The sequence below is a fragment of the Saccopteryx leptura genome, chromosome 4 (genome assembly GCF_036850995.1).
Source record: "Saccopteryx leptura isolate mSacLep1 chromosome 4, mSacLep1_pri_phased_curated, whole genome shotgun sequence".
Classification (NCBI taxonomy): Eukaryota; Metazoa; Chordata; class Mammalia; order Chiroptera; family Emballonuridae; genus Saccopteryx; species Saccopteryx leptura.
In genome coordinates, this window is record NC_089506.1 from 221,900,359 (window position 1) to 221,926,630 (window position 26,272).

The 26,272-nt window shown below is 56.2% G+C and overlaps 1 protein-coding gene and 1 non-coding gene across 2 annotated transcripts in view; one reads left to right on the plus strand and one right to left on the minus strand.

Moving 5' to 3' along the window:
• HS3ST2 (heparan sulfate-glucosamine 3-sulfotransferase 2) overlaps positions 1-26,272 on the minus strand; it is a 74,430-nt gene that overhangs the window by 13,587 nt on the left and 34,571 nt on the right. The gene's annotated exons all lie outside the window — the stretch shown is intronic.
• Positions 12,488-12,563, plus strand: TRNAS-AGA (transfer RNA serine (anticodon AGA)). The gene has a single exon. It is a non-coding gene; the product is annotated as a tRNA-Ser (tRNA).

The following is a 26,272-nucleotide window of genomic DNA, read 5'->3' on the forward strand; positions in this document are numbered from 1 at the left end:
AAGATTTGTTAACAAAACTTAAAGATATATAAATATGTGCTTTTTCATCAGAAGATCCAGAGGAAGGGTGATATCCTTTGTAGCAAAGGAGAGGGAGCAAAGAGGTCACTTTACAGCAGGACAATGTATGTGGCTGAACCCTGCAAAAACCAGAAGAGAGAGTTGCAAAGAGCATTCACCCTGGCCTTTGTGTCAGGCTGATACTTTGCTTATTAACTATCCTTTCAAAAGGAAAATGTGCGGAAAACTGTTTAAAAGTATGATTCCATGAATGCTCAAAAACATTTCAGCGGTTTCAAAAATAAAAATACAGCAATGCTCCTCTAATTAAATTCTTTTAGAGGTTTTATTCTAAAGGAGTGATTTAAACCCCCCAGTCGGGTTAGGACTGCCATCGGGCAATGAGATCGCTTGTGTCAACATTTTTTTCAAGGGGTGGGCTGTCGTATACATGTAATTATTATTTAACTCTATGCACGTATTAGGAGAGTAATCTTCTGATTGTCAAGGAGGTCCAAGGAGAGATGTCAGTGCTTTCTTGTTTTGTTTTGATGGTAGAAGATTGTAACGGAGGAGACGTGGGCGTTTCCTTATTATACCAAGAATCACTCGGGACGTAGAAGAAGGTAGATGCTGTTTGGCGGCCTATCTTGAAGTCAAACCAAAGAACTGTCATCGCTCCAAGGGTAGCTCTTTGGTTTGTTTTATTTTTATTTTATCTTTATTTTTTTGTATTTTTCTGAAGTGAGAAGCGGGGAGGCAGACAGACAGACTCCCACATGCGCCCGACTGGGATCCACCCGGCACGCCCACCAGGGGGCGATGCTCTGCCCATCTGGGGTGTTGCTCTGTTGCAACCAGAGCCATTCTAGCGCCTGGGGCAGAGGCCATGGAGCCATCCTCAGTGCCCGGGCCAACTTTGCTCCAATGGAGCCTTGGCTGCGGGAGGGGAAGAGAGAGACAGAGAGGAAGGAGAAGGGGAGGGGTGGAGAAGCAGATGGGCGCTTCTCCTGTGTGCCCTGGCCGGGAATCGAACCCGGGACTTCCACACTCTGGCTCTACCGCTGAGCCAACTGGCCAGGGCTCCATTTTTATTTTTAAAGCAATATTCTTGTACCACCTCTTCTTTATCCAGTCCTCTAGTGAAGGACGCTTGGGTTGTCTCCACGTCTTGGCCGCTGTGAGTAATGCTGCGATGAACACATGAGCATGGGGGTGCCTGTGTCTTTTAGGAATGCATGTTCTCACGTTTTCCTGATGGACACACATGAGAACACCACTCAGCCATCAGAAGAGATGAAATACTGCTCTCTGTGATGACATGGATGGGTCTTGAGGGCATCACGGTAAGTGAAACAAGTCAGATGGGAGAAACCAAGAACCGTATGATGCCACGCGTCTGAGGGGCAGAGACCTGCAGGCAGCAAGTGAACAAACGAGGCAAACACACGAAACAGAAACTCCGGGACACAGACCACAGGACGGTGGTGGCCAGAGGGGGAGGCGGTGGGCAGTGGAGAAAGCTCCCGGGACTCGAATCTACGGTGCCGGAAGGAGAGGCGACTGGGTGGCGAACATGCAATACAGTACACAGATCACGCCTCGTAGACTTGTCCACACGCAATACAGTACACAGATCACGCCTCGTAGACTTGTCCACACGCAATACAGTACACGGATCACGCATCGTAGACTTGTCCACACGCAATACAGTACACAGATCACGCCTCGTAGACTTGTCCACACGCAATACAGTACACGGATCACGCATCGTAGACTTGTCCACACGCAATACAGTACACAGATCACGCATCGTAGACTTGTCCACACGCAATACAGTACACGGATCACGCATCGTAGACTTGTCCACACGCAATACAGTACACAGATCACGCCTTGTAGACTTGTCCACACGCAATACAGTACACGGATCACGTATCATAGACTTGTCCACACACAATACAGTACACGGATCACGCATCATAGACTTGTCCACACGCAATACAGTACACAGATCATGCATCGTAGACTTGTCCACACGCAATACAGTACACAGATCACGCATCGTAGACTTGTCCACACGCAATACAGTACACGGATCACGCCTCGTAGACTTGTCCACACGCAATACAGTACACGGATCACGCATTGTAGACTTGTCCACATGCAATACAGTACACAGATCACGCATCGTAGACTTGTCCACACGCAATACAGTACACGGATCACGCCTCGTAGACTTGTCCACACGCAATACAGTACACGGATCACGCATCGTAGACTTGTCCACACGCAATACAGTACACGGATCACGCATTGTAGACTTGTCCACATGCAATACAGTACGCAGATCACGCCTCGTAGACTTGTCCACACGCAATACAGTACGCAGATCACGCATCGTAGACTTGTCCACACGCAATACAGTACACGGATCATGCCTCGTAGACTTGTCCCCTTGAAACCAACACAATCTCATGAACCAAGGTCACCCCACCAAGTTTAATTAAAATGTTTAAATATATATATATTTTTGTCAAAGGTCATTATTGCCCAGAAAGAAGGAATGCAAAAGGAATTCCCAGAAACCCAGCCCTTCCCCCACCCCCTGGTGTGGTCACCACGCAGTGACCGAGGGCCAAGCACGCCCAGCGGAGAAACTGTCTCGGGCCGGGCTGACCAGCGGCCCTTCCGCGCTCTGAGTCCGTGTGTCCACACGTGTGCGCTGGAGAAAGGGACATATTTCCGCAATGGGTCACCTTCCGTGCCGGCCTGGCTGGACGAAGGGACGCCCCGGTAGCTGGTGAAAGGTTATCTCTGGGGGTGTGTCTGTGACGGTTGATTTTGTAGACTGAGTAAAGAAGACCCTCAAACACCTCGGGTGGGGCCGTCCAATCCACCGCAGGCCCCACTGGGATGAAAAAGGCAGGGAAGGGCAGGCTCGCTCTCTCTTCTTGAGCTGGGGCGTCCACCTTGTCCTGCTCTGGACATCAGGGCTCCGGGTACTTACACCACCAGCTCCCCGGCTCTCAGGCCTCGGACTTGGACTGACCACCCCTGCCCCCCCCCCCCCAGGGCGTTCCTGGGCCTCCAGTTACGGGCAGCAGACCATGGGACTCCGCAGCCTCCACAGAACTGCACAGCCAACTCCTAGGGTCGATCTCTTACATGCGACTCTCTGCACCCCGGCGGCTGGCTTCTCTGGAGCTCCCTCCCTGGCCCGGTTTCTTAGGGCGTCGGTGTGAGCCGCGCCCTGCATGGGAGCCATGGGCGGACCGGAGGGAGAGGGTCGCCGTCCGAGGGCTGGCAGGTGTCGGGACAGAGACCCCGCAGGCGTGGGGTGGAGGTTTGGAATGATGAGACCCCGCACACACGTGGGATGGAAGTTTGGAATGATGAGACCCCGCACACGTGTGGGATGGAAGTTTGGAATGATGAGACCCCCGCACACACGCGTGGGGTGGAAGTTTGGAATGATGAGACCCCGCAGGCGTGGGGTGGAGGTTTGGAATGATGAGACCCCGCACACGCGTGGGGTGGAAGTTTGGAATGATGAGACCCCCGCACACGCGTGGGATGGAAGTTTGGAACGATGAGACCCCGCACACGCGTGGGATGGAACTTTGGAATGATGAGACCCCGCACACACGTGGGGTGGAAGTTTGGAATGATGAGACCCCGCACACGCGTGGGATGGAAGTTTGGAATGATGAGACCCCGCACACGTGTGGGATGGAAGTTTGGAATGATGAGACCCCGCACACGCGTGGGATGGAAGTTTGGAATGATGAGACCCCGCACACACGTGGGGTGGAAGTTTGGAATGATGAGACCCCGCACACGCGTGGGATGGAAGTTTGGAATGATGAGACCCCGCACACGTGTGGGATGAAGGTTTGGAATGATGAGACCCCGCACACGCGTGGGATGGAAGTTTGGAATGATGAGACCCCGCACACGCGTGGGATGGAAGTTTGGAATGATGAGACCCCGCACACACGTGTGGGATGGAAGTTTGGAATGATGAGACCCCGCACACGCGTGGGATGGAGGTTTGGAATGATGAGACCCCGCACACATGTGGGGTGGAAGTTTGGAATGATGAGACCCCGCACACGCGTGGGATGGAACTTTGGAATGATGAGACCCCGCACACATGTGGGGTGGAAGTTTGGAATGATGAGACCCCGCACACGCGTGGGATGGAACTTTGGAATGATGAGACCCCGCACACGCGTGGGATGGAAGTTTGGAATGATGAGACCCCGCACACGCGTGGGATGGAAGTTTGGAATGATGAGACCCCGCACACGCGTGGGATGGAAGTTTGGAATGATGAGACCCCGCACACGTGGGGTGGAGGTTTGGAATGATGAGACCCCCGCACACGCGTGGGGTGGAAGTTTGGAATGAGGAGACCCCCGCACACGCGTGGGATGGAAGTTTGGAATGATGAGACCCCGCACACGCGTGGGATGGAAGTTTGGAATGATGAGACCCCGCACACGTGGGGTGGAGGTTTGGAATGATGAGACCCCCGCACACGCGTGGGGTGGAAGTTTGGAATGATGAGACCCCGCACACGTGTGGGATGAAGGTTTGGAATGAGGAGACCCCGCACACATGTGGGGTGGAAGTTTGGAATGATGAGACCCCGCACACGCGTGGGGTGGAAGTTTGGAATGATGAGACCCCGCACACGTGGGGTGGAGGTTTGGAATGATGAGACCCCCGCACACGCGTGGGGTGGAAGTTTGGAATGATGAGACCCCGCACACGCGTGGGGTGGAAGTTTGGAATGATGAGACCCCGCACACGCGTGGGGTGGAAGTTTGGAATGAGGAGACCCCGCACACATGTGGGGTGGAAGTTTGGAATGATGAGACCCCGCACACGCGTGGGGTGGAAGTTTGGAATGAGGAGACCCCCGCACACGCGTGGGATGGAAGTTTGGAATGATGAGACCCCGCACACGCGTGGGATGGAAGTTTGGAATGATGAGACCCCGCACACGTGGGGTGGAGGTTTGGAATGATGAGACCCCCGCACACGCGTGGGGTGGAAGTTTGGAATGATGAGACCCCGCACACGTGTGGGATGAAGGTTTGGAATGAGGAGACCCCGCACACATGTGGGGTGGAAGTTTGGAATGATGAGACCCCGCACACGCGTGGGGTGGAAGTTTGGAATGATGAGACCCCGCACACATGGGGTGGAGGTTTGGAATGATGAGACCCCCGCACACGCGTGGGGTGGAAGTTTGGAATGATGAGACCCCGCACACGCGTGGGGTGGAAGTTTGGAATGATGAGACCCCGCACACGCGTGGGGTGGAAGTTTGGAATGAGGAGACCCCGCACACATGTGGGGTGGAAGTTTGGAATGATGAGACCCCGCACACACGTGGGGTGGAAGTTTGGAATGATGAGACCCCGCACACGTGGGATGGAGGTTTGGAATGATGAGACCCCGCACACGTGGGATGGAGGTTTGGAATGATGAGACCCCGCACACACGTGGGATGGAGGTTTGGAATGATGAGACCCCGCACACGCGTGGGGTGGAAGTTTGGAATGATGAGACCCCGCACACGCGTGGGATGGAGGTTTGGAATGATGAGACCCCTCACACGCGTGGGATGGAAGTTTGGAAATAACGACCAAAGTTGGGATGGGAGGCCACCAGGCAAGCACAAGAAACTCTCTCAGAAATGCTGGAACTCGGATGACGTGTCTGTGACTCACAGTTCAGAAGGGGGTTCGCCCCTGAAAGAGGGGGGTCTGTGTGTATGACCTGGAGCGGAGCGGAGTGGAGCAAACGTCCCCTCGGGTTCTCGACACGGTTCTGTGTTTTCTGAAATCTGTCAGACAGAGGTCCCTTGGCGGGCAGTGGAGACCTACCGGCATCAGCCCACTACTGAAAGTTTGTGTCTGTCGTTTCCTGCCCGGGGTCCCCTGCCGGCCGAGGGAGGAATGGGGTGGAGTCTCGTCTCCACTGGGTTTACCAAGCCGTCCCCCAAGCAGCTGGGCTGACTGGGAGAGGCACCTTGGTCTCTTTGTGTTGGAGGTGGTCCTGGGCCTGCATGAGGGATCCCTTCACTGGGGTTTGAGCCAAATAGGGACGTCCGACACTGGGTCATCCAGGCCCTGGGTCCAGTGGGGCACCGTGAGCACATTCTTACCTTCCAGCGCCCCTTCCACCAATTGTACTTCCAAAGGAAGGTTTCCTGCCGATGACTGGTATCAGAGAGAGAAAAGAGAAGCTGTGTTTCACCTGACCGGTGGTGGCACAGCGGATGGAGCATTGACCTGGGACGCTGCGGTTCTGGGGTCGAAACCCTGAGGTCACTGGCTGAACGCAGGCTCACCAGCTTGAGCGTGGGGTCATAGACACGACTCCACGGTCACCGGCTTCAGCCCAAAGGTGGCTGGCTTGAAGCTCAAGGTCGCTGGCTTAAGCAAAGGGTCACTGGCTCTGCTGTAGCCCCCCCCCCCATCCCAAGTCAAGGCACATATGAGAAAGCAATCGATGAACCACTAAAGTGACGCAACTATGAGTTGATGCCTCTCATCTCTCTCCCTTCCTGTCTCTTTCACTAAAAAAAAAAAAAAAAAAAAAAAAAAGAAAAAGCTACATTCCAGTTTGTTTATTGCTCTAAAGCATCTGTTCCTTGGCTGTGTTTTGCCGGGAGACCTGGCAACTCGTATTCATAAACAGGCTGCTCTGGGTTTAATTGTGCAGCTAACTCGTGGTATAAAGTGGGGTCCGCAGCGGCCCCGACCGTTTCTGGGGAAGAAGCGAATGAGCCCCCAGGGCGGAGGCGGATCTGACCGCGGGGGGGGGGGGCACAGCGGGCGCGCCCCCACCCCCCCGGGGCCCTGACTTCTGCAGGGCCCCGCAAAACCCCAACTTGACACTTGACACTTTTTTCTAATGACACCAAGTTTGGTTTCCTATGCATCATTTTAACATGAATAGTGCAAACTATTTTTTATTGATTTAAAAATATGGTTAACATGTATTTTTATTTCTCCTGTCTCTCTCTTTTTTTTTAAGGGCCCAATATTTTTTATTCTGCACCCGGGGGCCTCAACCGACCTTCATCCGCCTCTGCTGTAGGGCCCCTTTGTCCAGAAGATGCTCTGTGTGTGTAACGGCTCCACCCCCCCCCCCCGTAAGCAACACACACTTAGCTCTCAGGCTGGGGGTGCGAGGGAGCCTGGGTCCCATGAGCCCCCAGAGGCAGGCTCATTTCTGATGACCTGACCTCAGAGACAGCCGGGCTGGGCCAGAGAGGGTCCATCGAAACCTCTGACTCCCAGCATGGACTCCCGGGGGGGGGGGGGGGGCTGGATGCAGCCGCCATGTCCCAGACCCTCTGTGGGCGGTGTGCCCAAGCCCACCTCCCCTCCTGACACGCCGGGCGAGGTGCCTGCTGCCCCTGAGGGAAGCGTGCCCGCTCTGTTCCCAGGCGAGGGGCATCCCTGGACTGGGGTGGCGCCCGGGCGTTGTTCTGAAGTGGAGGCTTAGGAGCATACGGTGGGGGGAGGCTGTCCCTTTCCCAGCCACCTCTCACGGAGGCCTCTCACGTTAAAAAGACAGAGACAGGGGCGGTGGTCGTGTGCCACGTAAGAGAGAAAGACATCATGGTTTAGGGCTCACGATGTGTCCGGGGGAGCAAGGTAGATGTCAAGATGGATCAGACTTTTTTTTTTTTTGTATTTTTCTGAAGTGAGAAGCAGGGAAGCAGAGAGACAGACTCCCGCATGCGCCTGACTGGGATCCACCCGGCATGCCCACCAGGGAGCGATGCTCTGCCCATCTGGGGTGTTGCTCTGTTGCAACCAGAGCCATTCTAGCGCCTGAGGCAGAGGCCATGGAGCCATCCTCAGCGCCCGGGGCCAACTTTGCTCCAATGGAGCCTCGGCTGCAGGAGGGGAAGAGAGAGACAGAGAGGAAGGAGAGGGGGAGGGGTGGAGAAGCAGATGGGCGCTTCTCCTGTGTGCCCTGGCCGGGAATCGAACCCGGGATGTCCATTTGTCAGGCTGACGCTCTACCACTGAGCCAACTGGCCAGGGCCTAGAAGTGACATGTTCATTTCTCCCTGCATCCATTCTTTTTACTTTTATTTTTTTTGGAACTAGGACGTGAGGAGGGGTGTGATTAATTGCTAATGTCAAACTGCAACAGAAGGAAGTATATAGTTCAGCCATCATCTCATATTTTATCAGCAAGCAAAAAACAAAACAAAACAACAAAACACCCCTCCCCAACCAGCCGAGAGCTTATTCCAGCCACTCGAATGACTTCCCGAGACAGCTCACTCCATTTCTTTCTTGTTGTGGTTGCTGTTGTTGTTCGTGCCAAATGTGAGCCGCGTGAGCTTCCTTCCCCTCCATCGTCCGTCCGCGGCCCGTGGTGGGTGGGTCTTCTGCGAGCCGGTCTCCACCTGACGGCTTTTCAGACCCTTCTGTGGTGGAGCCGTCCTGTCCTGGCACAATCGCTCCTTTTCCGGCCAGTCCTGCCCATTGGAACAGTCCTTTCCCGCTGGTGTCCTATGGCCCCTCCAATCTTCCGGCCGGCTCTCTTCACGGCTGTGGGAGCCCTCGGCGTTGCCGGGCTGCGGTCTGTCCCGGCGGGCACCTGCCCGACAGGGCGTGGTGGGCAACGTGCCCTCGAGCTTTGCCCTCTCAGGGCGGTGGCAGCCAGCACCCGCGGTCAGCGTCCTCGGGAACTGGCACCTGCTGGAGGGGGACCGTGTTCCAGGAGGGCTGTAGAGCGATCTGAATCTGCCCCAGACGGAGCGTATGGTGAGCAGGGAGCTGCCGCGCTCGGAGAATCGGAACGCGGTCACGCGCACCCCCCTCGCTGACCCCCCGGGATGCTCTTTGGAAATCTCACACAGGCTACTTTCCTATTTTTTTTTTCAAACCAAGTCAGAAATAAAGATTTCCATGGGGCCCTGGCCGGTTGGCTCAGCGGTAGAGCGTCGGCCTGGCATGCGGGGGACCCCGGTTCGATTCCCGGCCAGGGCACATAGGAGAAGCGCCCATTTGCTTCTCCACCCCTCCGCTGCGCCTTCCTCTCTGTCTCTCTCTTCCCCTCCCGCAGCCGAGGCTCCATTGGAGCAAAGATGGCCCGGGCGCTGGGGATGGCTCTGTGGCCTCTGCCTCAGGCGCTAGAGTGGCTCTGGTTGCAACAGAGTGACGCCCCGGAGGGGCAGAGCGTCGCCCCTGGTGGGCGTGCCGGGTGGATCCCAGTCGGGCGCATGCGGGAGTCTGTCTGACTGTCTCTCCCCGTTTCCAGCTTCAGAGGAATACAGAGAGAGAGAGAAAAAAAAAAAGATTTCCATGGGAAAAACATTTCGGCGATAAAATGTTGGCAAGCGGTTTTACACAATATAGCAAAGGCTATAAAACCACAACAACAGCCACACGCACACAGTGAGGACCAACTCGGACGTGTCCCCGACGCACAGCCTCTTCCTGGCCGCCGGTCACAACCGCGCGCCCTCCAGCCCCTGGCTGGTCCTCCGGCCTCCGACCAGATGTTCGTTAAGTGCCAATTATATGCTGAGAACTTGAGGATCTTTCCAACGGTGACATTAAGCGAAGGGCCTTGGGCCCCGGTTTCTGAGATGCTATGAAGGACCCTCTCCAGCTTCCCGGGGTCACTGGAGACCTCTCTGTCCCCACATTGCTGAGAAGTTAGAACTGCCGGGCCCGTCCCCACTGCAAACCTGTGTGCCCCTCCCACAGCTTCCTGTGGACTCTGCTTTCTCTCCACAAGGTTCCCCCAGAGTCTTGCTATTCTGACGTGGGCAGGATGTGCACTCTGGTCCCTGGTCGGAGCACAGAGGGGGCTGGTGACTGAGGGGAGACGGGGAAACAGAGGAAGCTGGTAGGGACAGGGTAAGAGGCAGGACCTGCGGGCGGCTCTCAGAGCCTCACCTTGTAGACCATTCTCTGCACGTGACTGTAAAGATGTCCCCTGTAAAGATGTCCCCGGGCACAGTTGGAGGTCCCAGAGGAAAAAGGACTCATTTCTATCAGAAGTCCATTAGAGCCTTGACCAGGTGATGGCACAGTGGATAGAGCATCAGACCGGGACACAGAGGACCCAGGTTGGAAACCCTGAGGTCACCAGCTTGAGTGCGGGGTCACTGGCTTGAGCCCAAAGGTTGCTGGCTTGAGCAAAGGGTCACTCAGTCTGCTGTAGCCCCCCCGCCCCCCGTCAAGGCACATATGAGAAAGCAGTCAATAAACAACTAAGGTGCCACAACAAAGAATTGATGCTTCTCATCTCTCTCCCTTCCTGTCTGTCCCTCTCTCTCTCTCTGTCTCTGTCAAAAAAAAGTCCATTAGATCATATCCTGGGGGAACTCTGATTGGCTCCTTTCGAGTCACATGCCATCCCCGAACCCATCCCTCGTGCCCCCTCCAGGGATGGGGTGCCTGCTGTGGTCTCATGACCCCTCCCTCAACCAGGGCCACCTGGCACAGAGGCGGTTCCCCAGAGAAAAGCCCGGGTCCAGTGCCAGCCGGACAGGGGACCAGATGCCAGGCAGGCGAGCCCGACCGAGCTGGTCCACGCCCCCTGACGTCAGCGCTTCCTCCCCTCGGCACCGTTACCGGACAGGGGACAAGCTGAGCCGGGGACTCTGCAGACCTGAGCCTTTCCTCAGTCCCTCGATCACTCTCTCACCCTTGGTGGGGGGCCGGCGGCCCCTGGAGAGCCCGGGGTGGGGGCTGGGCTCTAGGCTGCAGGAAGCTGGGCGGGGCTGGGGGCGGGTGCTCTCTCTCTCTCTCTCTCTCTCTCTCTCTCTCTTTCTCTCTCGCCCGGACCCACCCCTTACCTGCTGGGCAGTCGTGGTCTCCCTCCCAGGCCAGCGGCCCCTGGGCCCCGTCTGGGTGCCTGGCCGTGGAAAACCCTGCGCTCTGGGGGCCAGAGGAGCACAGTACCTGCCTCACCCACTGTGGGCGCCGAGGGAGAGACGTCAGACCTCACGCCTGGCCGGAGAAGTCGGCAGTGGCGTCGCGACCCACAGAGTAACTTCACCCCAGCGGACAGACGGACGGACGGATGGACAGAGGGCGGTGCCCGCCGGGTGGGCAGCCGCATTGCTGCTGCAGCGACTCAGCTCGTGAGCTCCGCGCGCCTCTCTCCCCTCGACACACCTTACCCGCCGTTCCTCTCACGGACGACGGGGCCGGCCCACTAGAGACAGGCGCGCCCACGGCACACCCCTGGGGGGGACCCCCCGCGGGGCGACCCACTCAGCAGAGGGCGCTCAACCCCTGCCCCATCCACCGTCTGCCCGCCTCCTCCCCAGGGCACGGCGCCCGGCACGCAGACACTGGCAGGGACAGACGGACGCCACAGAGGGCTGAGCTCCCTCCCCCTGGGGGAGGTCAGGGACCCGGGCAGGGGACGGGACAGCTCCCGACACAGCCACACCCTGCAGGGCTTTGGGGCAGCGCCGCTCCTGAGGCGGTTGGTTGGCTTCTGTGGGAATCTCCCCAAAACCAATCAATCTGGTGACCTGCTCGGAGAGCAGAGACTGCTTGGGGCTGTCGAGACACAGACGGCAGGCTGGTGATGACATTGTACCCACGTTGAGCATGTAGCCAAGAGCCCGGACCATCTGTGACTGTAGATAGATGATCCTGGCACTGGCAGGTGGAGGCTGGTGCTGATCTCTTAAAAATGAAGTACAAAATAACTACTTTTTTCTCACTCTTCTCTACCAAAACAACAACAAAACAAACAGACAAACAAACAAACAAACAAAAACTACTGCAGGACGACGCAGAAAGGGCTTTGGGCGAACGCCAGCAGAATGTCTGTTCTCTGCCCCTTTCTTCCCTGACTTCATCTCCGATCCTTTCCCACCTCCCTCCCCCCCACTCCTGCCTCACCGGCTATTTTGCAGCTGAAGACGCCAGGCACATTCCTACCACAGGACCTTTGCACATGTTCTCTCTGGGTGGAAAGCTCTTCCCGCAGATCTCCATGCCTCCCTTCCCGGGAAAGACATCCCTGACCGGTGTATTTAAGCTTATAGCGCCCTCCCCCGTACTCCTTAACCTCACTCCTTTCATTTCTCTGCATCACTCACCAACTTTTAATATACTCCACCGTTTATTATCTCTGTTGCTTGGATCATGTCAGGCCCACTATCCTTCCGTGTTTCACGTCTCCCCCGGGGTGGGGTGATGGAGGTGGCCCTTGTGCGCAGTGATAACTCACACTTGTCCACGGACAGGAAAAGTTGATCCCTTTCTGATCGCTCCCTGTTTAGTCAAGGACAAAGTCTCGGTTTGGTGTTACTGTGTCTCTAACATATTACTCTCCTTGAGAAAGAGAGAGAGAGAGAGCAGCTCTCAGGCTCTGGGCTGTCAGCAGACAACGGAGTCCAATCCGAAGCAGATAGCTTCATTTTGTTTGTGTTGTGTTTATTTCTTTGGCAAAAGACAGGTTTTCCGTTGCCCTGGCCGGTTGGCTCAGCGGTAGAGCGTCAGCCTAGAGTGCGGGGGACCCGGGTTCGATTCCTGGCCAGGGCACACAGGAGAAGCGCCCATCTGCTTCTCCACCCCTCCCCCTCTCCTTCCTCTCTGTCTCTCTCTTCCCCTCCCGCAGCAGAGGCTCCACTGGAGCAAAGATGGCCCGGGTGCTGGGGATGGCTCCTTGGCCTCTGCCCCAGGCGCTAGAGTGGCTCTGGTCGCGGCAGAGCGACGCCCCGGAGGGGCAGAGCATCGCCTCCTGGTGGGCATGCCGGGTGGATCCCGGTTGGGCACATGCGGGAGTCTGTCTGACTGTCTCTCCCCGTTTCCAGCTTCAGAAAAATATAAAAATACAAAAAAACAAAAACAAAAACAAAACAAAAAAAGACAGGTTTTCCGTTGACCCTCATGATAACATTGTACTTTCAAGATTGTATTTTCCAGTTTAAGTTAGACGATCATGAAGGGGCGACGGGAAGGACAGATGTTTAGGGAACTGGAGTATAAACAACAGCGTCTGAATAACCTCCTGCAAGGCGCTCAGCCTTCCCACCGTCGGTACTCGGGGTCTCTCACGTCCGTTCCTGCACCGTGGACGACGGACAGGCAGCAGCAGCGGGGTCCCCTCGCGCCGGCCACCCCTCCCCCGTAGCCCTGCCCCGAACGGGTGTCCTGGCGCTGTCTTCTGGGGGAACTCCCGTTCGTGCCTCTGAAGAGGTCAGCGTCAACATCACCTCCTCTGAGAAGCCCTTCATGACTCTTCTGTGCAAGACGACATTCGATCTGTGCTCCTCCCCGCCGCCTGACCACCTTGTCGACGGCTCTATTATCGCGATAATCCCACGGCACCGTCTTCCTCGTTTAGACAGCAGCCCCTTGAAGGACACACCGTCCTATCTGTTCCTCGTCATACCTGCCACACCTGGTGCATATCAGATGCTAAACGATGTTGGGTGGAATACTACCTCACAGACACTCTCTAGGACAATCTGGTTGCCTGGCGCGTTGGCGTTCTGGGGATAAGTCTGGGATGAAATCCTAGCAGATGCTGGCCTGAGCCCTCCTCGGGGTCCATTGTGACCCTGGGACTCCCTGGGATGTCCAGATCCTGTCCTCTGTCCAGGTGATTAATTCCCAGCCTGGCACAAAAGGCATAGGCGTCCTCCCCCATACACTGAGTCCCCCTGGCCAATGGAGTGCGTCAGAATGGACTTCCATTTCCCTGCCCGCTTTTGTTTTATTTTATTTTATTTTACATATTTATTCAGTGAGAAGAAGGGAGGGAGAGGAGAGGGAGAGACAGACTCCCGCATGTGCCACGACCGGGATCCACTCAACAAGCCCACTAGGGGGCGATGCTCTGCCCATCTGGGGCCTTTGCTCTGTTGTTCAGCAGCTGAGCTCTTCTTAGCACCTGAGGCAGAGGACATGGAGCCATCCTCAGTGACCGGGGCCAACTTGCTCCAATGGAGCCATGGCTGCAGGAATTAAAGAGAGAGAGATAGAGAGAAAGGAGAGGGAGAGGGGTGGAGAAGCAGATGGGCACTTCTCTTATGTGCCCTGGCCGGCAATCAAACCCGGGACTTCTACATGCTGGGCCAACGCTCTACCACTGAGCCAACCAGCCAGGGCCTCCCTGCCCACTTTAAACCACACAGAAAGGCTTCAGCCAGGCGAGCACTGCTGGTCTGTCTCCCCAGCCTTGAGCAATGCCTCATGTGGATTTAACTAGCTGGAAAGTTTGAGGAAGTGACCAACCGTACTGTGGCCAGCCTCCCTCCAGATCCCTGCTGGAACCAGCTGTCCCCAAACATAGGTATTCTCTGTCTCTCTGGGCCATCAGTGCCACGCCACGGGGCAGCTGAGCGGGATGCCTGCAGTCGCCCGGTTCCTGGGCGTGCAAACCCTGGTGACCAGGTGGGTGAGTGTGACTCAGCAGGATGGTTAGCAGGCTCTTCTGACTACGTTCTGAAGCCACCCGCGTCGGTGACGGAGCTGGCATTTTGATCGCCACGTCTGACCCGACTCCGTTGGTTCTGAACTTGGGAAGGGAAGAGAAGAACGCTGTCTTATGGACGGCCCTCCTCACACCCCGACTTCCAACAGAGTGAAAAGTCTTGGATGTCTACAGAGGCCAGAAGTCACGCTCAGGCAGGGGACTTGAGTGGCTCCCTGGGGTGGGGGTGGGAGGGTCTCTGCTAAGGGCGAAACGGGGCGTGCTGTCGGAAGACTGTCCCAGGCCAAAGCTCCAGCGCCCCAGCCCCCTTTAAGGGGATCTGGCTTGTGTGACAGCCCCATCATGGCAAGAGTCCACCAATTTAGGGTCCACCTGTCCCCTTCTCTGCTTCTGCCCTTCCCAGTTCCCCCGCCAACCTCTCACGATGACCTCACTCTCCCAACTGTGGCATCAGGTGTGGTGACAAAGGGCCCGCGTCAGGTCATCCCCCCACCCCCACCCCAGGCACCTCTGGGAGAGCCGGTGCAGTGACCGTATGTCTGGTGTCCGTCTTCCCTTCTTTAATGGCAGTGCCGGTGATACCAACCTTGCAGGGCACGTGCTGAGCCTGACGCCTGCCCCGTGGTCCCTGCTCTGTCGATCTTGACTGCTGTGACCAGGGTCCCACTTGGACATGATGCCACAGCCCTGGCCTTCAGCACCCCTTCTCGTTCTTGGTATTGACCCTCACCATGCCGACGGCAGGTAAAAGTCCTGCCCACTGCACCCGCCCAGCCCTAGCGGAAACAGAGAGGCGTCTGCCCACGCTGCCTCCCCTCCCCACAGGGCTTCTAGAAGGATCGGACACGCCCCAGAGTGTCCAGACCCAGGCAGTGCTCCTGGGGCTGTAACCCCCGGTGAATCTCTTCAGAGGGTCTTGGGGACTCAGAACACGAGGCCTCTTGGGTGCTTTAGTGGCTCAGGGACGTAGGACCCAGAGATCTGAGGAGAACAGGACTCCGTCGTTGGCCCAGATGGCTCGGCTTCCTGGGGCCGCAGGGACCTGTCCCGACGGTGACCGGCTCCAGCCCCAGCAGCTGCCTCTGCCAGTTCTCAGCAGGGATGTTCCCAGTGAATAATGCCTCTTCTTCCCAGACAGCATATGGCCTTGGCTCAGCTTGGCATTGAAGAGGCCCAGACACTCACAGCCAGCCACATGGGCCCCCTGCCTAAGCGACTCCGGCCCAGCCAGGCCGTGGCGAGGAAACCCAGGCTGGAGGACAGGAGCGGGTCCCGCTGCGGACCAGGCTGGAGGGGGAAGCAGAGCACGGGTCCCCACTGGAGTCACCCTGGTGCAGTCACCACGGAACCAGTTCCCGGCAAGTCCGAGAGCTTGGAGATGAGGTACGAGGAACACTCACCTCGGGGCGTCTCACTCAACACAGGCAGAGCAAGCAGCTGTCCAGTGTGGCGATCGGTCACGGCGGGGTCGGTTATTGCCAAACCGGCCACGGTAACATCCCTTCCTGTGTGAACCCCGTTTGGAAGGACCCTCCCACAGGGGGACTCCAAACTCGGCCACATGACTACTCGCTTTGGTCAACTGGATGGTAGCAAATGTAACACACGCAGACACTGGAAAAGTTCTTGCGCACTGAGGCTTGCCTGCTCGCTGCTTAGACCCCGTGGCCCACACCGAGCCTGCTGGAGGGACAGGGGACCACGCGGGGACGGGGTCCCCACCATCTCGGGCTCCCTGGACCCAGCCACCCACCACCAGCCAGCCCCGGTCGACCCACTCGTGGGCCACCGACGCGTGACTGAGTCCAGCCAAGTTCAGGGGAGGCTGGCCCGGGTCAGAAGGACTGCCCGGGTGAGCTCAGGCCAGACTGCCAACCGGCCGAGTGGCGGAGTTTTTCATACACCCCGATGTCTTGCAGCAGTTGGTTACACAATGCAAGTGAATCGGAACACCTGGCCTGGGTTCTGTGCTGTCAGAGACTGCCCGTGTAGACGTGGCTTAACCCGGCTGGACTCTGACACATCCCTCCAGAACAGCCATTTACAAACTCGTGCAAGAACAGAGGAAGTGGTTAGGTATCCAAAGTGACCTGTACAGGGCACAGAAGCCATCTGCCCTCGCTTGTCCCCTTCCGGTCCAGGTCCCCGGTCGCCCCAACGTTTCCGTCAGAGACAAGTAGAGGTCAAGCGAAAACGGCCCAAGCAGCTGGCCCCTGAAGTGAGATGAGATCGAATGGCCACCTAACCGTCTACGACAATGTCCCACCCAGGCTTTGAACTTGGGGCTTTGAAGCTGCTTGGTGGTGTCCGCCTCCTCCGCCACGCCCCGTCTCACAACCCTTTTGTGTGATGGATTCTCGCCCGCGGGTGCCGACCCACCGGCTCAGAGACCGGGTCACGGGGGCCCTCCCTACGGGTGGACGGAGGGGCCAGGCTCTGAAATCTGCTCCGAGAACTCAGAGGTCCAGCGCTGGGATGACAGCACAGGGTCCCTATGCCGGCAAAACGCTGGTTGGCCACCACTCCCGTGCCCCGGGCGGGGGGAGGGCTTCCCGTGACCCGTCAGTCCTCCACACTAAGGCAGTGGCGTACAAACCAACATTGTCACCATTCTCGTGCCCCAGGGCGAGGGGGGCTTCCCGTGAACCGTCAGTCCTCCACGCTAACGCGGTGGCGTAGGAACCAACATTGTCACCATTCTCGTGCCCCGGGGGGGGGAGGGCTTCCCGTGAACCGTCAGTCCTCCACGCTAACGGGGTAGCGTAGGAACCAACATTGTCACCGCTTCACAGACGAGGCGCGGAGAGGTTCTTGGACGTGTGGCCACCTGGGTGGCGAGTGGGTGGAGCCAGGATGTGACACCAGGTCTCCTTCCGCGAGAGCCCGCGTTAGTTAGCCGGACTGTTCCGCGTTAAGTGGCTGAACGTCCGGAAATCGTCTACATAGCTCCTTCTTTCTCCCTCTGCCTCTCATAAACCCGCGTGAGGGCCCTCGGCAGGGACGCAGATGGCCTAAAAGAAGTCTGTATTTTGGATTCTTTGGGATGACTTTGGGAGGATCTTCTATTCTGGGGTTCAGAGCTGCCTCCGCCGCCCGCCTCCGCAGGGGAGCCCGCCGCCCCGGGGTGGGGGGTGCTGGCGTGGCCGGTTCAGACGCGCGCGTGGGTCAGGCAGGTCCCGGTGGGGTGAGCTGGGTGGGGTTCGGTGGGGAAGCGTGCGGGCAGCATGCCTCTCCTAAGGAGGACACTTCTTCCCAGATGATTGTTAGCAAGCAGGATGACGGGTCCGCAGCTGCCCAATCTCCCCGTGTTTGAAGACAAAGCCAGTAAGTAATTCAATTCCGTGCCATGTTTTTTTTATTTTTAAGTTGGTACCAAATTAAAAAAAAAAAAATTGTTTTCCTCTCAAATACCATGGGAGCCAAACAAAACTTTTCTTGGTCCAAATATTGCCCAAGAACAGCACCTGCTACATTCGGTGTCGGAGATAAAATTCAAGGTAAATGACAATAAGATCCAGGCTAAGTTAAAGGGGGGAATTTATCTTCTGGAAAATAAGTGCGGAATAAACATCTTTGGGGTCAATCCGAGGAGTGAAGGGTGGATCACCCAGCAGTCTTCCACGTGGGTCGCTCTCCAGGGCCTCCGAGCTGAAATCCTAAATAAACGTGCAGCTGACAAGTCAGACGACCTCCTGTGCAGAGCAGATTGGCAAGCCGGGCGCGGAGATGTTTATCTGCGTGTCTGCTGTGTGACCGGCTCTCTGGGCGTCCACGGCTCCCAGACCCCATCTCCGTCAACAGTCCACGGACGTCTGTAACCACGCCACGGCACCCGGCGGGGCGTCTGCTTGCGCTCACGCGGGGCCGGCTCCTCGAGGGCTGTTCCGGAGGCCTGTCCGCCCCGCCCGGGGGGAGCCACCCAGACCCTGGAAATGCCTCCTTGTCCCGGCCGACGTCCTTGTCTGAGCCACACGGATTCCCAGCCCAGGAAATGTTCCTGGTCCTCACTGCGTATCCCTGGGACCCGGCCTCCAAACACCAGGGCCCTGCGGGCAGCAGGATAGTGGACCGGGTCCATCCATTCGGCCTGCGTTTCCTGAGCATCTCCTACGTGCCAGGTCCTGTTCCAGAGTCCAGCGGACGGAACCAGAGACAACGCCCCCTGCCCCTGTGGATGCCATGTGGCTGTGGGGAGATGGAGGTAACAGGACACATCGAGGGAAGGTCCAGTGTGTCGGACGCAGGGGAGATGGACGTAACAGGACACATCAAGGGAAGGTCCAGTGTGTCAGACGCAGGGGAGATGGACGTAACAGGACACGTCAAGGGAAGGTCCAGTGTGTCGGACACGGGAGATGGACGTAACAGGACACATCGAGGGAAGGTCCAGTGTGTCGGACACAGGGGAGATGGACGTAACAGGACACATCAAGGGAAGGTCCAGTGTGTCGGACGCAGGGGAGATGGACGTAACAGGACACATCGAGGGAAGGTCCAGTGTGTCGGACACAGGGGAGATGGACGTAACAGGACACATCAAGGGAAGGTCCAGTGTGTCGGACACAGGGGAGATGGACGTAACAGGACACATCAAGGGAAGGTCCAGTGTGTCGGACGCAGGGGAGATGGACGTAACAGGACACATCAAGGGAAGGTCCAGTGTGTCAGACGCAGGGGAGATGGACGTAACAGGACACATCGAGGGAAGGTCCAGTGTGTCGGACACGGGAGATGGACGTAACAGGACACATCGAGGGAAGGTCCAGTGTGTCAGACGCAGGGGAGATGGACGTAACAGGACACATCGAGGGAAGGTCCAGTGTGTCGGACGCAGGGGAGATGGACGTAACAGGACACATCGAGGGAAGGTCCAGTGTGTCGGACACGGGAGATGGACGTAACAGGACACATCGAGGGAAGGTCCAGTGTGTCAGACGCAGGGGAGATGGACGTAACAGGACACATCGAGGGAAGGTCCAGTGTGTCAGATGCAGGGGAGATGGACGTAACAGGACACATCGAGGGAAGGTCCAGTGTGTCGGACACGGGAGATGGACGTAACAGGACACATCGAGGGAAGGTCCAGTGTGTCGGACACGGGAGATGGACGTAACAGGACACATCGAGGGAAGGTCCAGTGTGTCAGACGCAGGGGAGATGGACGTAACAGGACACATCCAGGGAAGGTCCAGTGTGTCGGACGCAGGGGAGATGGACGTAACAGGACACATCCAGGGAAGGTCCAGTGTGTCGGACGCAGGGGAGATGGACGTAACAGGACACATCGAGGGAAGGTCCAGTGTGTTGGACTCAGGGGAGATGGACGTAACAGGACACATCCAGGGAAGGTCCAGTGTGTTGGACGCAGGCTGAGGAGGAGAAGGAAGCCGGGACAGGAGGCTACAGGCCGAGGGAGGTCAGCGCTCCACACAGGGAGCCCAGGGGAGGCCTCGCCTGGAAGGGGGCTGTTTGAGCAGAGACGTAAAGGACGTTGAGGGAGGGGGGGCACAAGCATTCCCGGCGGGGGGACCGGGGGTGTGGCGCTGCAGGTGGCACGGTGCCCGGTGTACCCTGGGGACAGAGGGCGAGGAGGACGCCCGGGTTGCTGGAAGGGGCACAGGGGAGGGGTCGCGGGAGAGGAGGTCAGAGAGACAAAGCGGACGAGGCCGGAGGTGGCGGAAGGACTTGTCCGTTCCTCCGGAATGGAACCAGAAGCAGACGGCCTGGGTTGCTGTGCTGGGCACAGATGGCGGAGAGGAGAGGACAGGGAAGCAAGAATCAGTTCGGAGGCTGCCGACCGTCACCCAGGACAGAGAGGGCAGGCACGCGGCTGGGCCGGGAGTGAGCAGAAGTGGTCAGACGGTGGAGGCATCCGAATCCCCAAATCCTCAGTATTCCTGCCACCCCAGCTTAACGGGTATTCCTGGTGGGCTTCAGGGGTGGTCTACAGATCCCCCGCATCGTCTGAAAAAGAAAAATGCTGTTCTCTGTGTGGCAACTTTATGGGAGGGTCAGCATAGGATAGTACATCCCAGGGGTGTGCATTGTGCTCTGTGGTCCAGTGGCCTGAATTCACATTCCATGTGATTTGCTTCCTCTCTCTATCACCCCAGGCAAGTAAGTCTCAGTGCCCTCACTTCTACACTCAGGGAGATTCATAACTGTACCTATCTTATAAATGTAATGTAAGAATCTATAAAGCTCGTAGTAAGTGTTCTTAACCCATGTGAGCTATTTTTATCCAACTTTCTCAAGGGATCAGTGGCCCAAACAAGATGGAGACTCTGAGGCTTTGCCTCCAACCTAAGCTGGACCACAAATGATGGAAAAGGGCTCCTCTGGGCCCTGGCTGGTTGGCTCAGTGGTTGAGCATCAGCCTGGCATGTGGAAGTGCCGGGTTCAATTCCCAGTCAAGGCACACAGGAGAAGTGACCATCTGCTTCTCCACCCTTTTGCCTCTCTCTTCCCCTCCCACAGCCATGGCTCAGTTTGAGGAAGTTGGCCTCAGGCACTGAGGATGGCTCCATGGCCTCACCTCAGGCACTGGAATAGTTTGGTTGCCGAGCCACAGAGCAGCAGCCCCAGACAGGGATTGACATCTGGATCCCGGTTGGGGCTCATGTGGGAGTCTATCTGCTTCCCTGCCTTTCACTTGATTAAAAAAAACAAACAAAAAACAACAAGGGCTCTGTTTTTCTCCACTGGCTTAAATGAAAAGGAGGTTGAAGAGGTGGGGTTTGGGCTCAGACCCACTCTAGAAACTTGAACCGGGAAACGGGGTCTCCTGAGGGCCAAGTAATTTGCAAGGGTCTCCCCACGTTTCCGGCACTAGCAGGCGGCCGGGCGGCGTGTGAATCCGCACCGGATCTTCACAACGCCGCCCTACCTTCCCAACGTGGTCCGGAGGGGCAGGGGAGGGGACTTCCGTCAGAAGGCGGGGTCAGCTCTGCCTTGGAGGAAGGGCTACTTTGTAGCCCGCAGCCCTGGCTCCACCTGGGTCTCCTTCTGTTCTTCCAACAACGTAAGTCCCGGGGGCGGGTCTCGCTGGGCCGAGGGGAAAGGCTGCCCCGCGACTCTTCCCACGGTAGGTCCCTCGAACCCCCAAGGGGCAGCGCTTGTACCTGAGTCCCCCTGGGGACTCGACCCGCGGAGCCTCCTGAACCTGCCGTTTCCATAACGGGCCATCTTCCTGTCTGCTAACGTCTAATTACCGACACTAATGGGCCCGTGCGTTTTAAAAAATGAAATGATGGGTTTTATTCAATTAGCAAAAGCACTAAACTGCTGAGTCGACCCGGCCAGGGACGCAGAGGACTGGTATTTAGTTAGACAGGCGTCGTCCGAGCTCGGGAGCCGTCAGTCTGGGCATAACCGCCCGGTGGGCGGATTCACCTTTAGATTAACAACAGCCCCGGGCAGGGCCTCAGCTCAGAAAGGCACCTGACCCTTGAGTACTGCTGATTTTTAAAAATGCTTCCTGACATCGCATTCTCTGCCTGACTTACAGGGAAATAAATAACGTATCAGCTGGGCGAGTCAAGAGGAAAAAGACCAGATCCTGTCGAGCCCCACCCCACAGAGATAAACAAACTTTGCTGACAGTGTATGGGATATTGCCCCAGACGTCTTAGGGTGCCTACTTGTCAAATTTTGTACACATCTGTAAACCATGAGGGGTCAGCGTCACCCAGAGGGGGGTATCCTGCAGGTCAGCAGCACGAGTGGGGGTCAGCAGGTGATCTGTCCGTGTGTCAAGCGCCTGTTGACGAGCTGGGTTTTGGAAAATGGCAACGTTGTAACAGGTGTGTGCTGTCTTCCTGTGAGGACCCCTCAAGCCCCTGAGCTGGGGAGAGAACCAGCAAGCTCAGAGGACTATGGGTACCCACCTGATGGGTCACCAGACCCAGAGCGATTGGGGGCGGGGTCTTCTCTGGAGCTTCCAGGTATTTCCTCAGCAAAAAGGGTTTATTCAGGGAAAAAAAAAAAAAGTGACTGCAATCTGGTACCCGCAACTGTGGCAAGCTCCATGCAAATAACCAGCACTCCTGTGGTTTTAACATCTGAGCCTGTAACCATGTTGAGACATGTTGATCTATGTGCAAGAATTATTCTCCAAATGGCTAGCCAGTTGTCCCAACGCCATTGGTTGAATAAGTCACTTCCCACTGATGCAAATGCCGCTTTATCATATACTAAATTAAAATTTTTTTAAGTGGCTTTTCTACTCTATTCCACTGATCTTCCTTAGAGTAGCATTAGACTTTTCATTATGGTCAACTTAGTGTTTTCATATAGTAATAGTCTTATTCTTCCTGTTCAAAAAAAATTTTTTTTAGTATTTTTCATGGATCTCCAGGAAAATACCATGAAACTGTTCATTTTTTATTTTTAAATTTATTTTTATTATTTTTATTATTTTTATTTATTTTTTTATTCAGTGAGAGGAGGGGAGGCAGAGAGATAGACACTCGAATACGCCCTGACCAGGATCCACCTGGCAAGTCCGCTAGGGGGCGATGCTCTGCCTATCTGGGGCATTGCTCCATTGCTCAGCAACTGAGCTCTTCTTAGTGCCTGAGATGGAAGCCATGGAGCCATCCTCAGTGCCCAGGGCCAACTTGCTCCCATGGAGCCATGGCTGCGGGAGAGGAAGAGAGAGAGAGAGAGAGAAGCAAGAGGGGTGGGGTAGAGAAGCAGATGGACGCTTCTCCTGTGTGCCCTGACTGTGAATCGAACCCGGGACTTCCACACGCCAAGCTGACGCTCTACCACTGAGCCAGTCGGCCAGGGCCTGTGTTTATCCCTCTTTCTGGAGCTGCCCGTGAGGGCCAAAGTGAGAGCTCTTCCTCAGCCTCCGGTGCCCAGCACTGCGTCCCCAGGCGCTGTACCCATCAGGACAGGGTTTGCAAGGTGAACGAGCGAACAGCAACAGAACCAGCTCTCCTGCTTAAGAACCCCTCCCGTCCCTCCTTCCTCTCCCTTCCGTTGCGCGAGTGGCTTATTAATTATGGATGGGAATGGAAGCTCTAAAACAGAAGCCAGTGGGGGTATCATCACACCCTCCCCGCGTGTGCAGGCTCATAAGGAGGTTATTAAAAATGGATAAGGCAGCCGTAATTGGGCTCCAGCCTACCAGAAATCTTAGAGGAAGCAGATGGAGCATTTGGGCATTTTCTGTGCTTTCATCTAAACCAGCCAAAAGAAAAAAAAAAAGAAAGAAAGAAAAAAAGAAAAAGAAAATTGATTAGAAGCTTGTCTCACATTGCAGTATGGATGTCCGGGTATCAGTAGACGGGGAGCCGGCCGGAGGGGCTCCCCAGAGCGGGACCGGAACCCGAGACACAGGGTTTTATTTAGAGTTAACTCGGTTCTTTGTGTTCTTTGGAGAGTTTGGGCACTTGGCCAGAAAAGCTGTAAGCGCATTTTTTCCCCCAAATACATACATTTCCCTTTCATTCTGACATGGGGCCGGAAAGGAAATTTTCACGAACACGCTTTTCACATCTCATGCTGTAAACTCGTCTCCAGTCCCTCGTTGAGAGGCCACGTGGGAAAGAACTAGGAGAGGCTTTCTTAAAGGAAACCAGCAAGAGCCCTGGCCGGCTGGCTCAGTGGTAGAGCATCGGCAGGAGTCCCGGGTTCGATGCCCGGCCAGGGCACACAGGAGAAGCGCCCATCTGCTTCTCCACCCCTCCCCCTCTCCTTCCTCTCTGTCTCTCTCTTCCCCTCCCGCAGCCGAGGCTCCATTGGAGCAAAGTTGGCCCTGGGCACTGAGGATGGCTCCATGGCCTCTGCCTCAGGCACTAGAATGGCTCTGGTTGCAACAGAGCAATGGCCCCAGATGGGCAGAGCATTGCCCCCTGGTGGGTGTGCCGGGTGGATCCCGGTCGGGCGCATGCGGGAGTCTGTCTGACTGGCTCCCAGAATATTGGTGTGGAAAGACACTCGCAGGTCTTCTGAAACACAGTTCCTGCTTTCGCAGGTGAAAACGAAAAAGCATTCCGGGCGGGAAGCCCAGGCTAACGAGTGGATCCGGGAGGACTCTTTGCTGAGTGTTTGCCCCGTTGCCCAGTGGCCACAGTCACTCACCTCACCCTCCTGGGCATCCCCCGAGCAAGTGTGACTATCTACAGAAGAGCAAATAAATAAAAGCACGAGGTCGAAAAGGTACCGAGCATCCAGGGCCAGATCCGAACCCAGCCCTGCCTGAGCCGGTCTCCCACGCTCACCCTCGTTTGCTATTCAAAGGGGAGTCATTAAAATGAATATTGTTGCCTGACCTGTGGTGGCGCAGTGGATCAAACGTCGTCGACCTGGAACGCTGAGGTCGCCGGTTCAAAACCCTGGGCTTGCCTGGTCAAGGCACCTGTGGGAGATGATGCTTCCTGCTCCTCCCCCCTTCTCTCTCTCTCTCTCTCTCTCTATCCTCCCCTCTTTGAAATGAATAAATTTTTTTTACAAAATCTAAAAAAAATTAATACTGTTTTTGTCACTATACTTAGCATCAGGACATCTCACATGGGTTTGAGACCTAACTGAATATATGTATATGTGTGTGTATATATACTGCTCACAAAAATGAGGGGATATTTCAAAGTGATTAAAAAAAAGAAGCATTTGATTTTTTTTTTAATGAAACAAGAACATCAGAGAAGCAAACAAGTCAAAGAAAGTTGTTCAATCATGCAAATGAGATGCAAAACCTACTTGAATCTCATTGGTGGAAATGCACTGGACAAAAGACTGGAAGGTCTGCACGTTCCCTGATCCCCTCCTTCTTGTGAGTGTGAGTGAGTGTGTGTGTGTGAGTGTGTGTGTGTGTGAGTGTGTGTGTGTGAGTGTGGGTGTGTGGGTGTGAGTGGGTGTGGGTGTGTGAGTGGGTGTGTGTGTGTGAGTGTGTGGGTGTGTGAGTGTGTGTGTGTGAGTGTGTGTGTGAGTGTGTGTGAGTGTGTGTGTGTGTGAGTGTGAGTGAGTGTGTGTGAGTGTGTGTGTGAGTGTGAGTGTGAGTGTGTGTGGGTGTGTGGGTGTGAGTGTGTGTGTGAGTGTGTGTGTGAGTGTGAGTGTGTGTGAGTGTGTGTGTGTGTGGGTGAGTGTGTGTGTGTGAGTGTGTGTGTGTGTGTGTGGGTGTGTGTGAGTGTGAGTGTGTTTTAACAAAGAGGTGTCATTCAGCCTCTCTGAGACTCACTTTCCTTATTTTGGGGGTGATGGTAGTATATATCTGTGTGGTTGCTGTAAGGATTAAATGACAGTGTGTGTATAAAAAGCCCTCGGGCATATGTTGTGTCAGATATCAGCTCGAGTGAAGGGTTGTTGTTGAGGAGACATGACACGTAGGGACATGTTATTCTCTCCCAGGGCCTAACCCACCGACCCCTGAATGGACGTCCCCTCGCTCCTCCATCACTAATGCGCAACCCCTCAGAGGTGGGGGGGAGGCGGCTTCCTTCGTGGTGAAGGGGCGTGTTCTGGGACCAGGTACAGGGGGGGGGGAGGGGGCGGAGAAGAATCATCCCGTGTTCGCGGCGTGACTTCTACCCCCAGGAAACGACACAGGACTGAGGATGGACGTCCTCCCACACGCAGAAGCAAGCCGGAGAAACTGCATCGGGACCGGCCGCAGCTCGGGGCAGGAGCCGCTGTGCGGGCGCCGCGAGAGGCTTGCCGTTCAATACAGCCCACGAGGGGCGCCTCTGGGCCACGAGCAAGAGACACCGCGTCTGGTCTGACACTCCCATCGGCCACCACGCGGTGAGCGGGATACAGACGTGCGGGTGTGCGGTGTGGGTGACCTGGGCCCGCTTCGCTCTGCGTG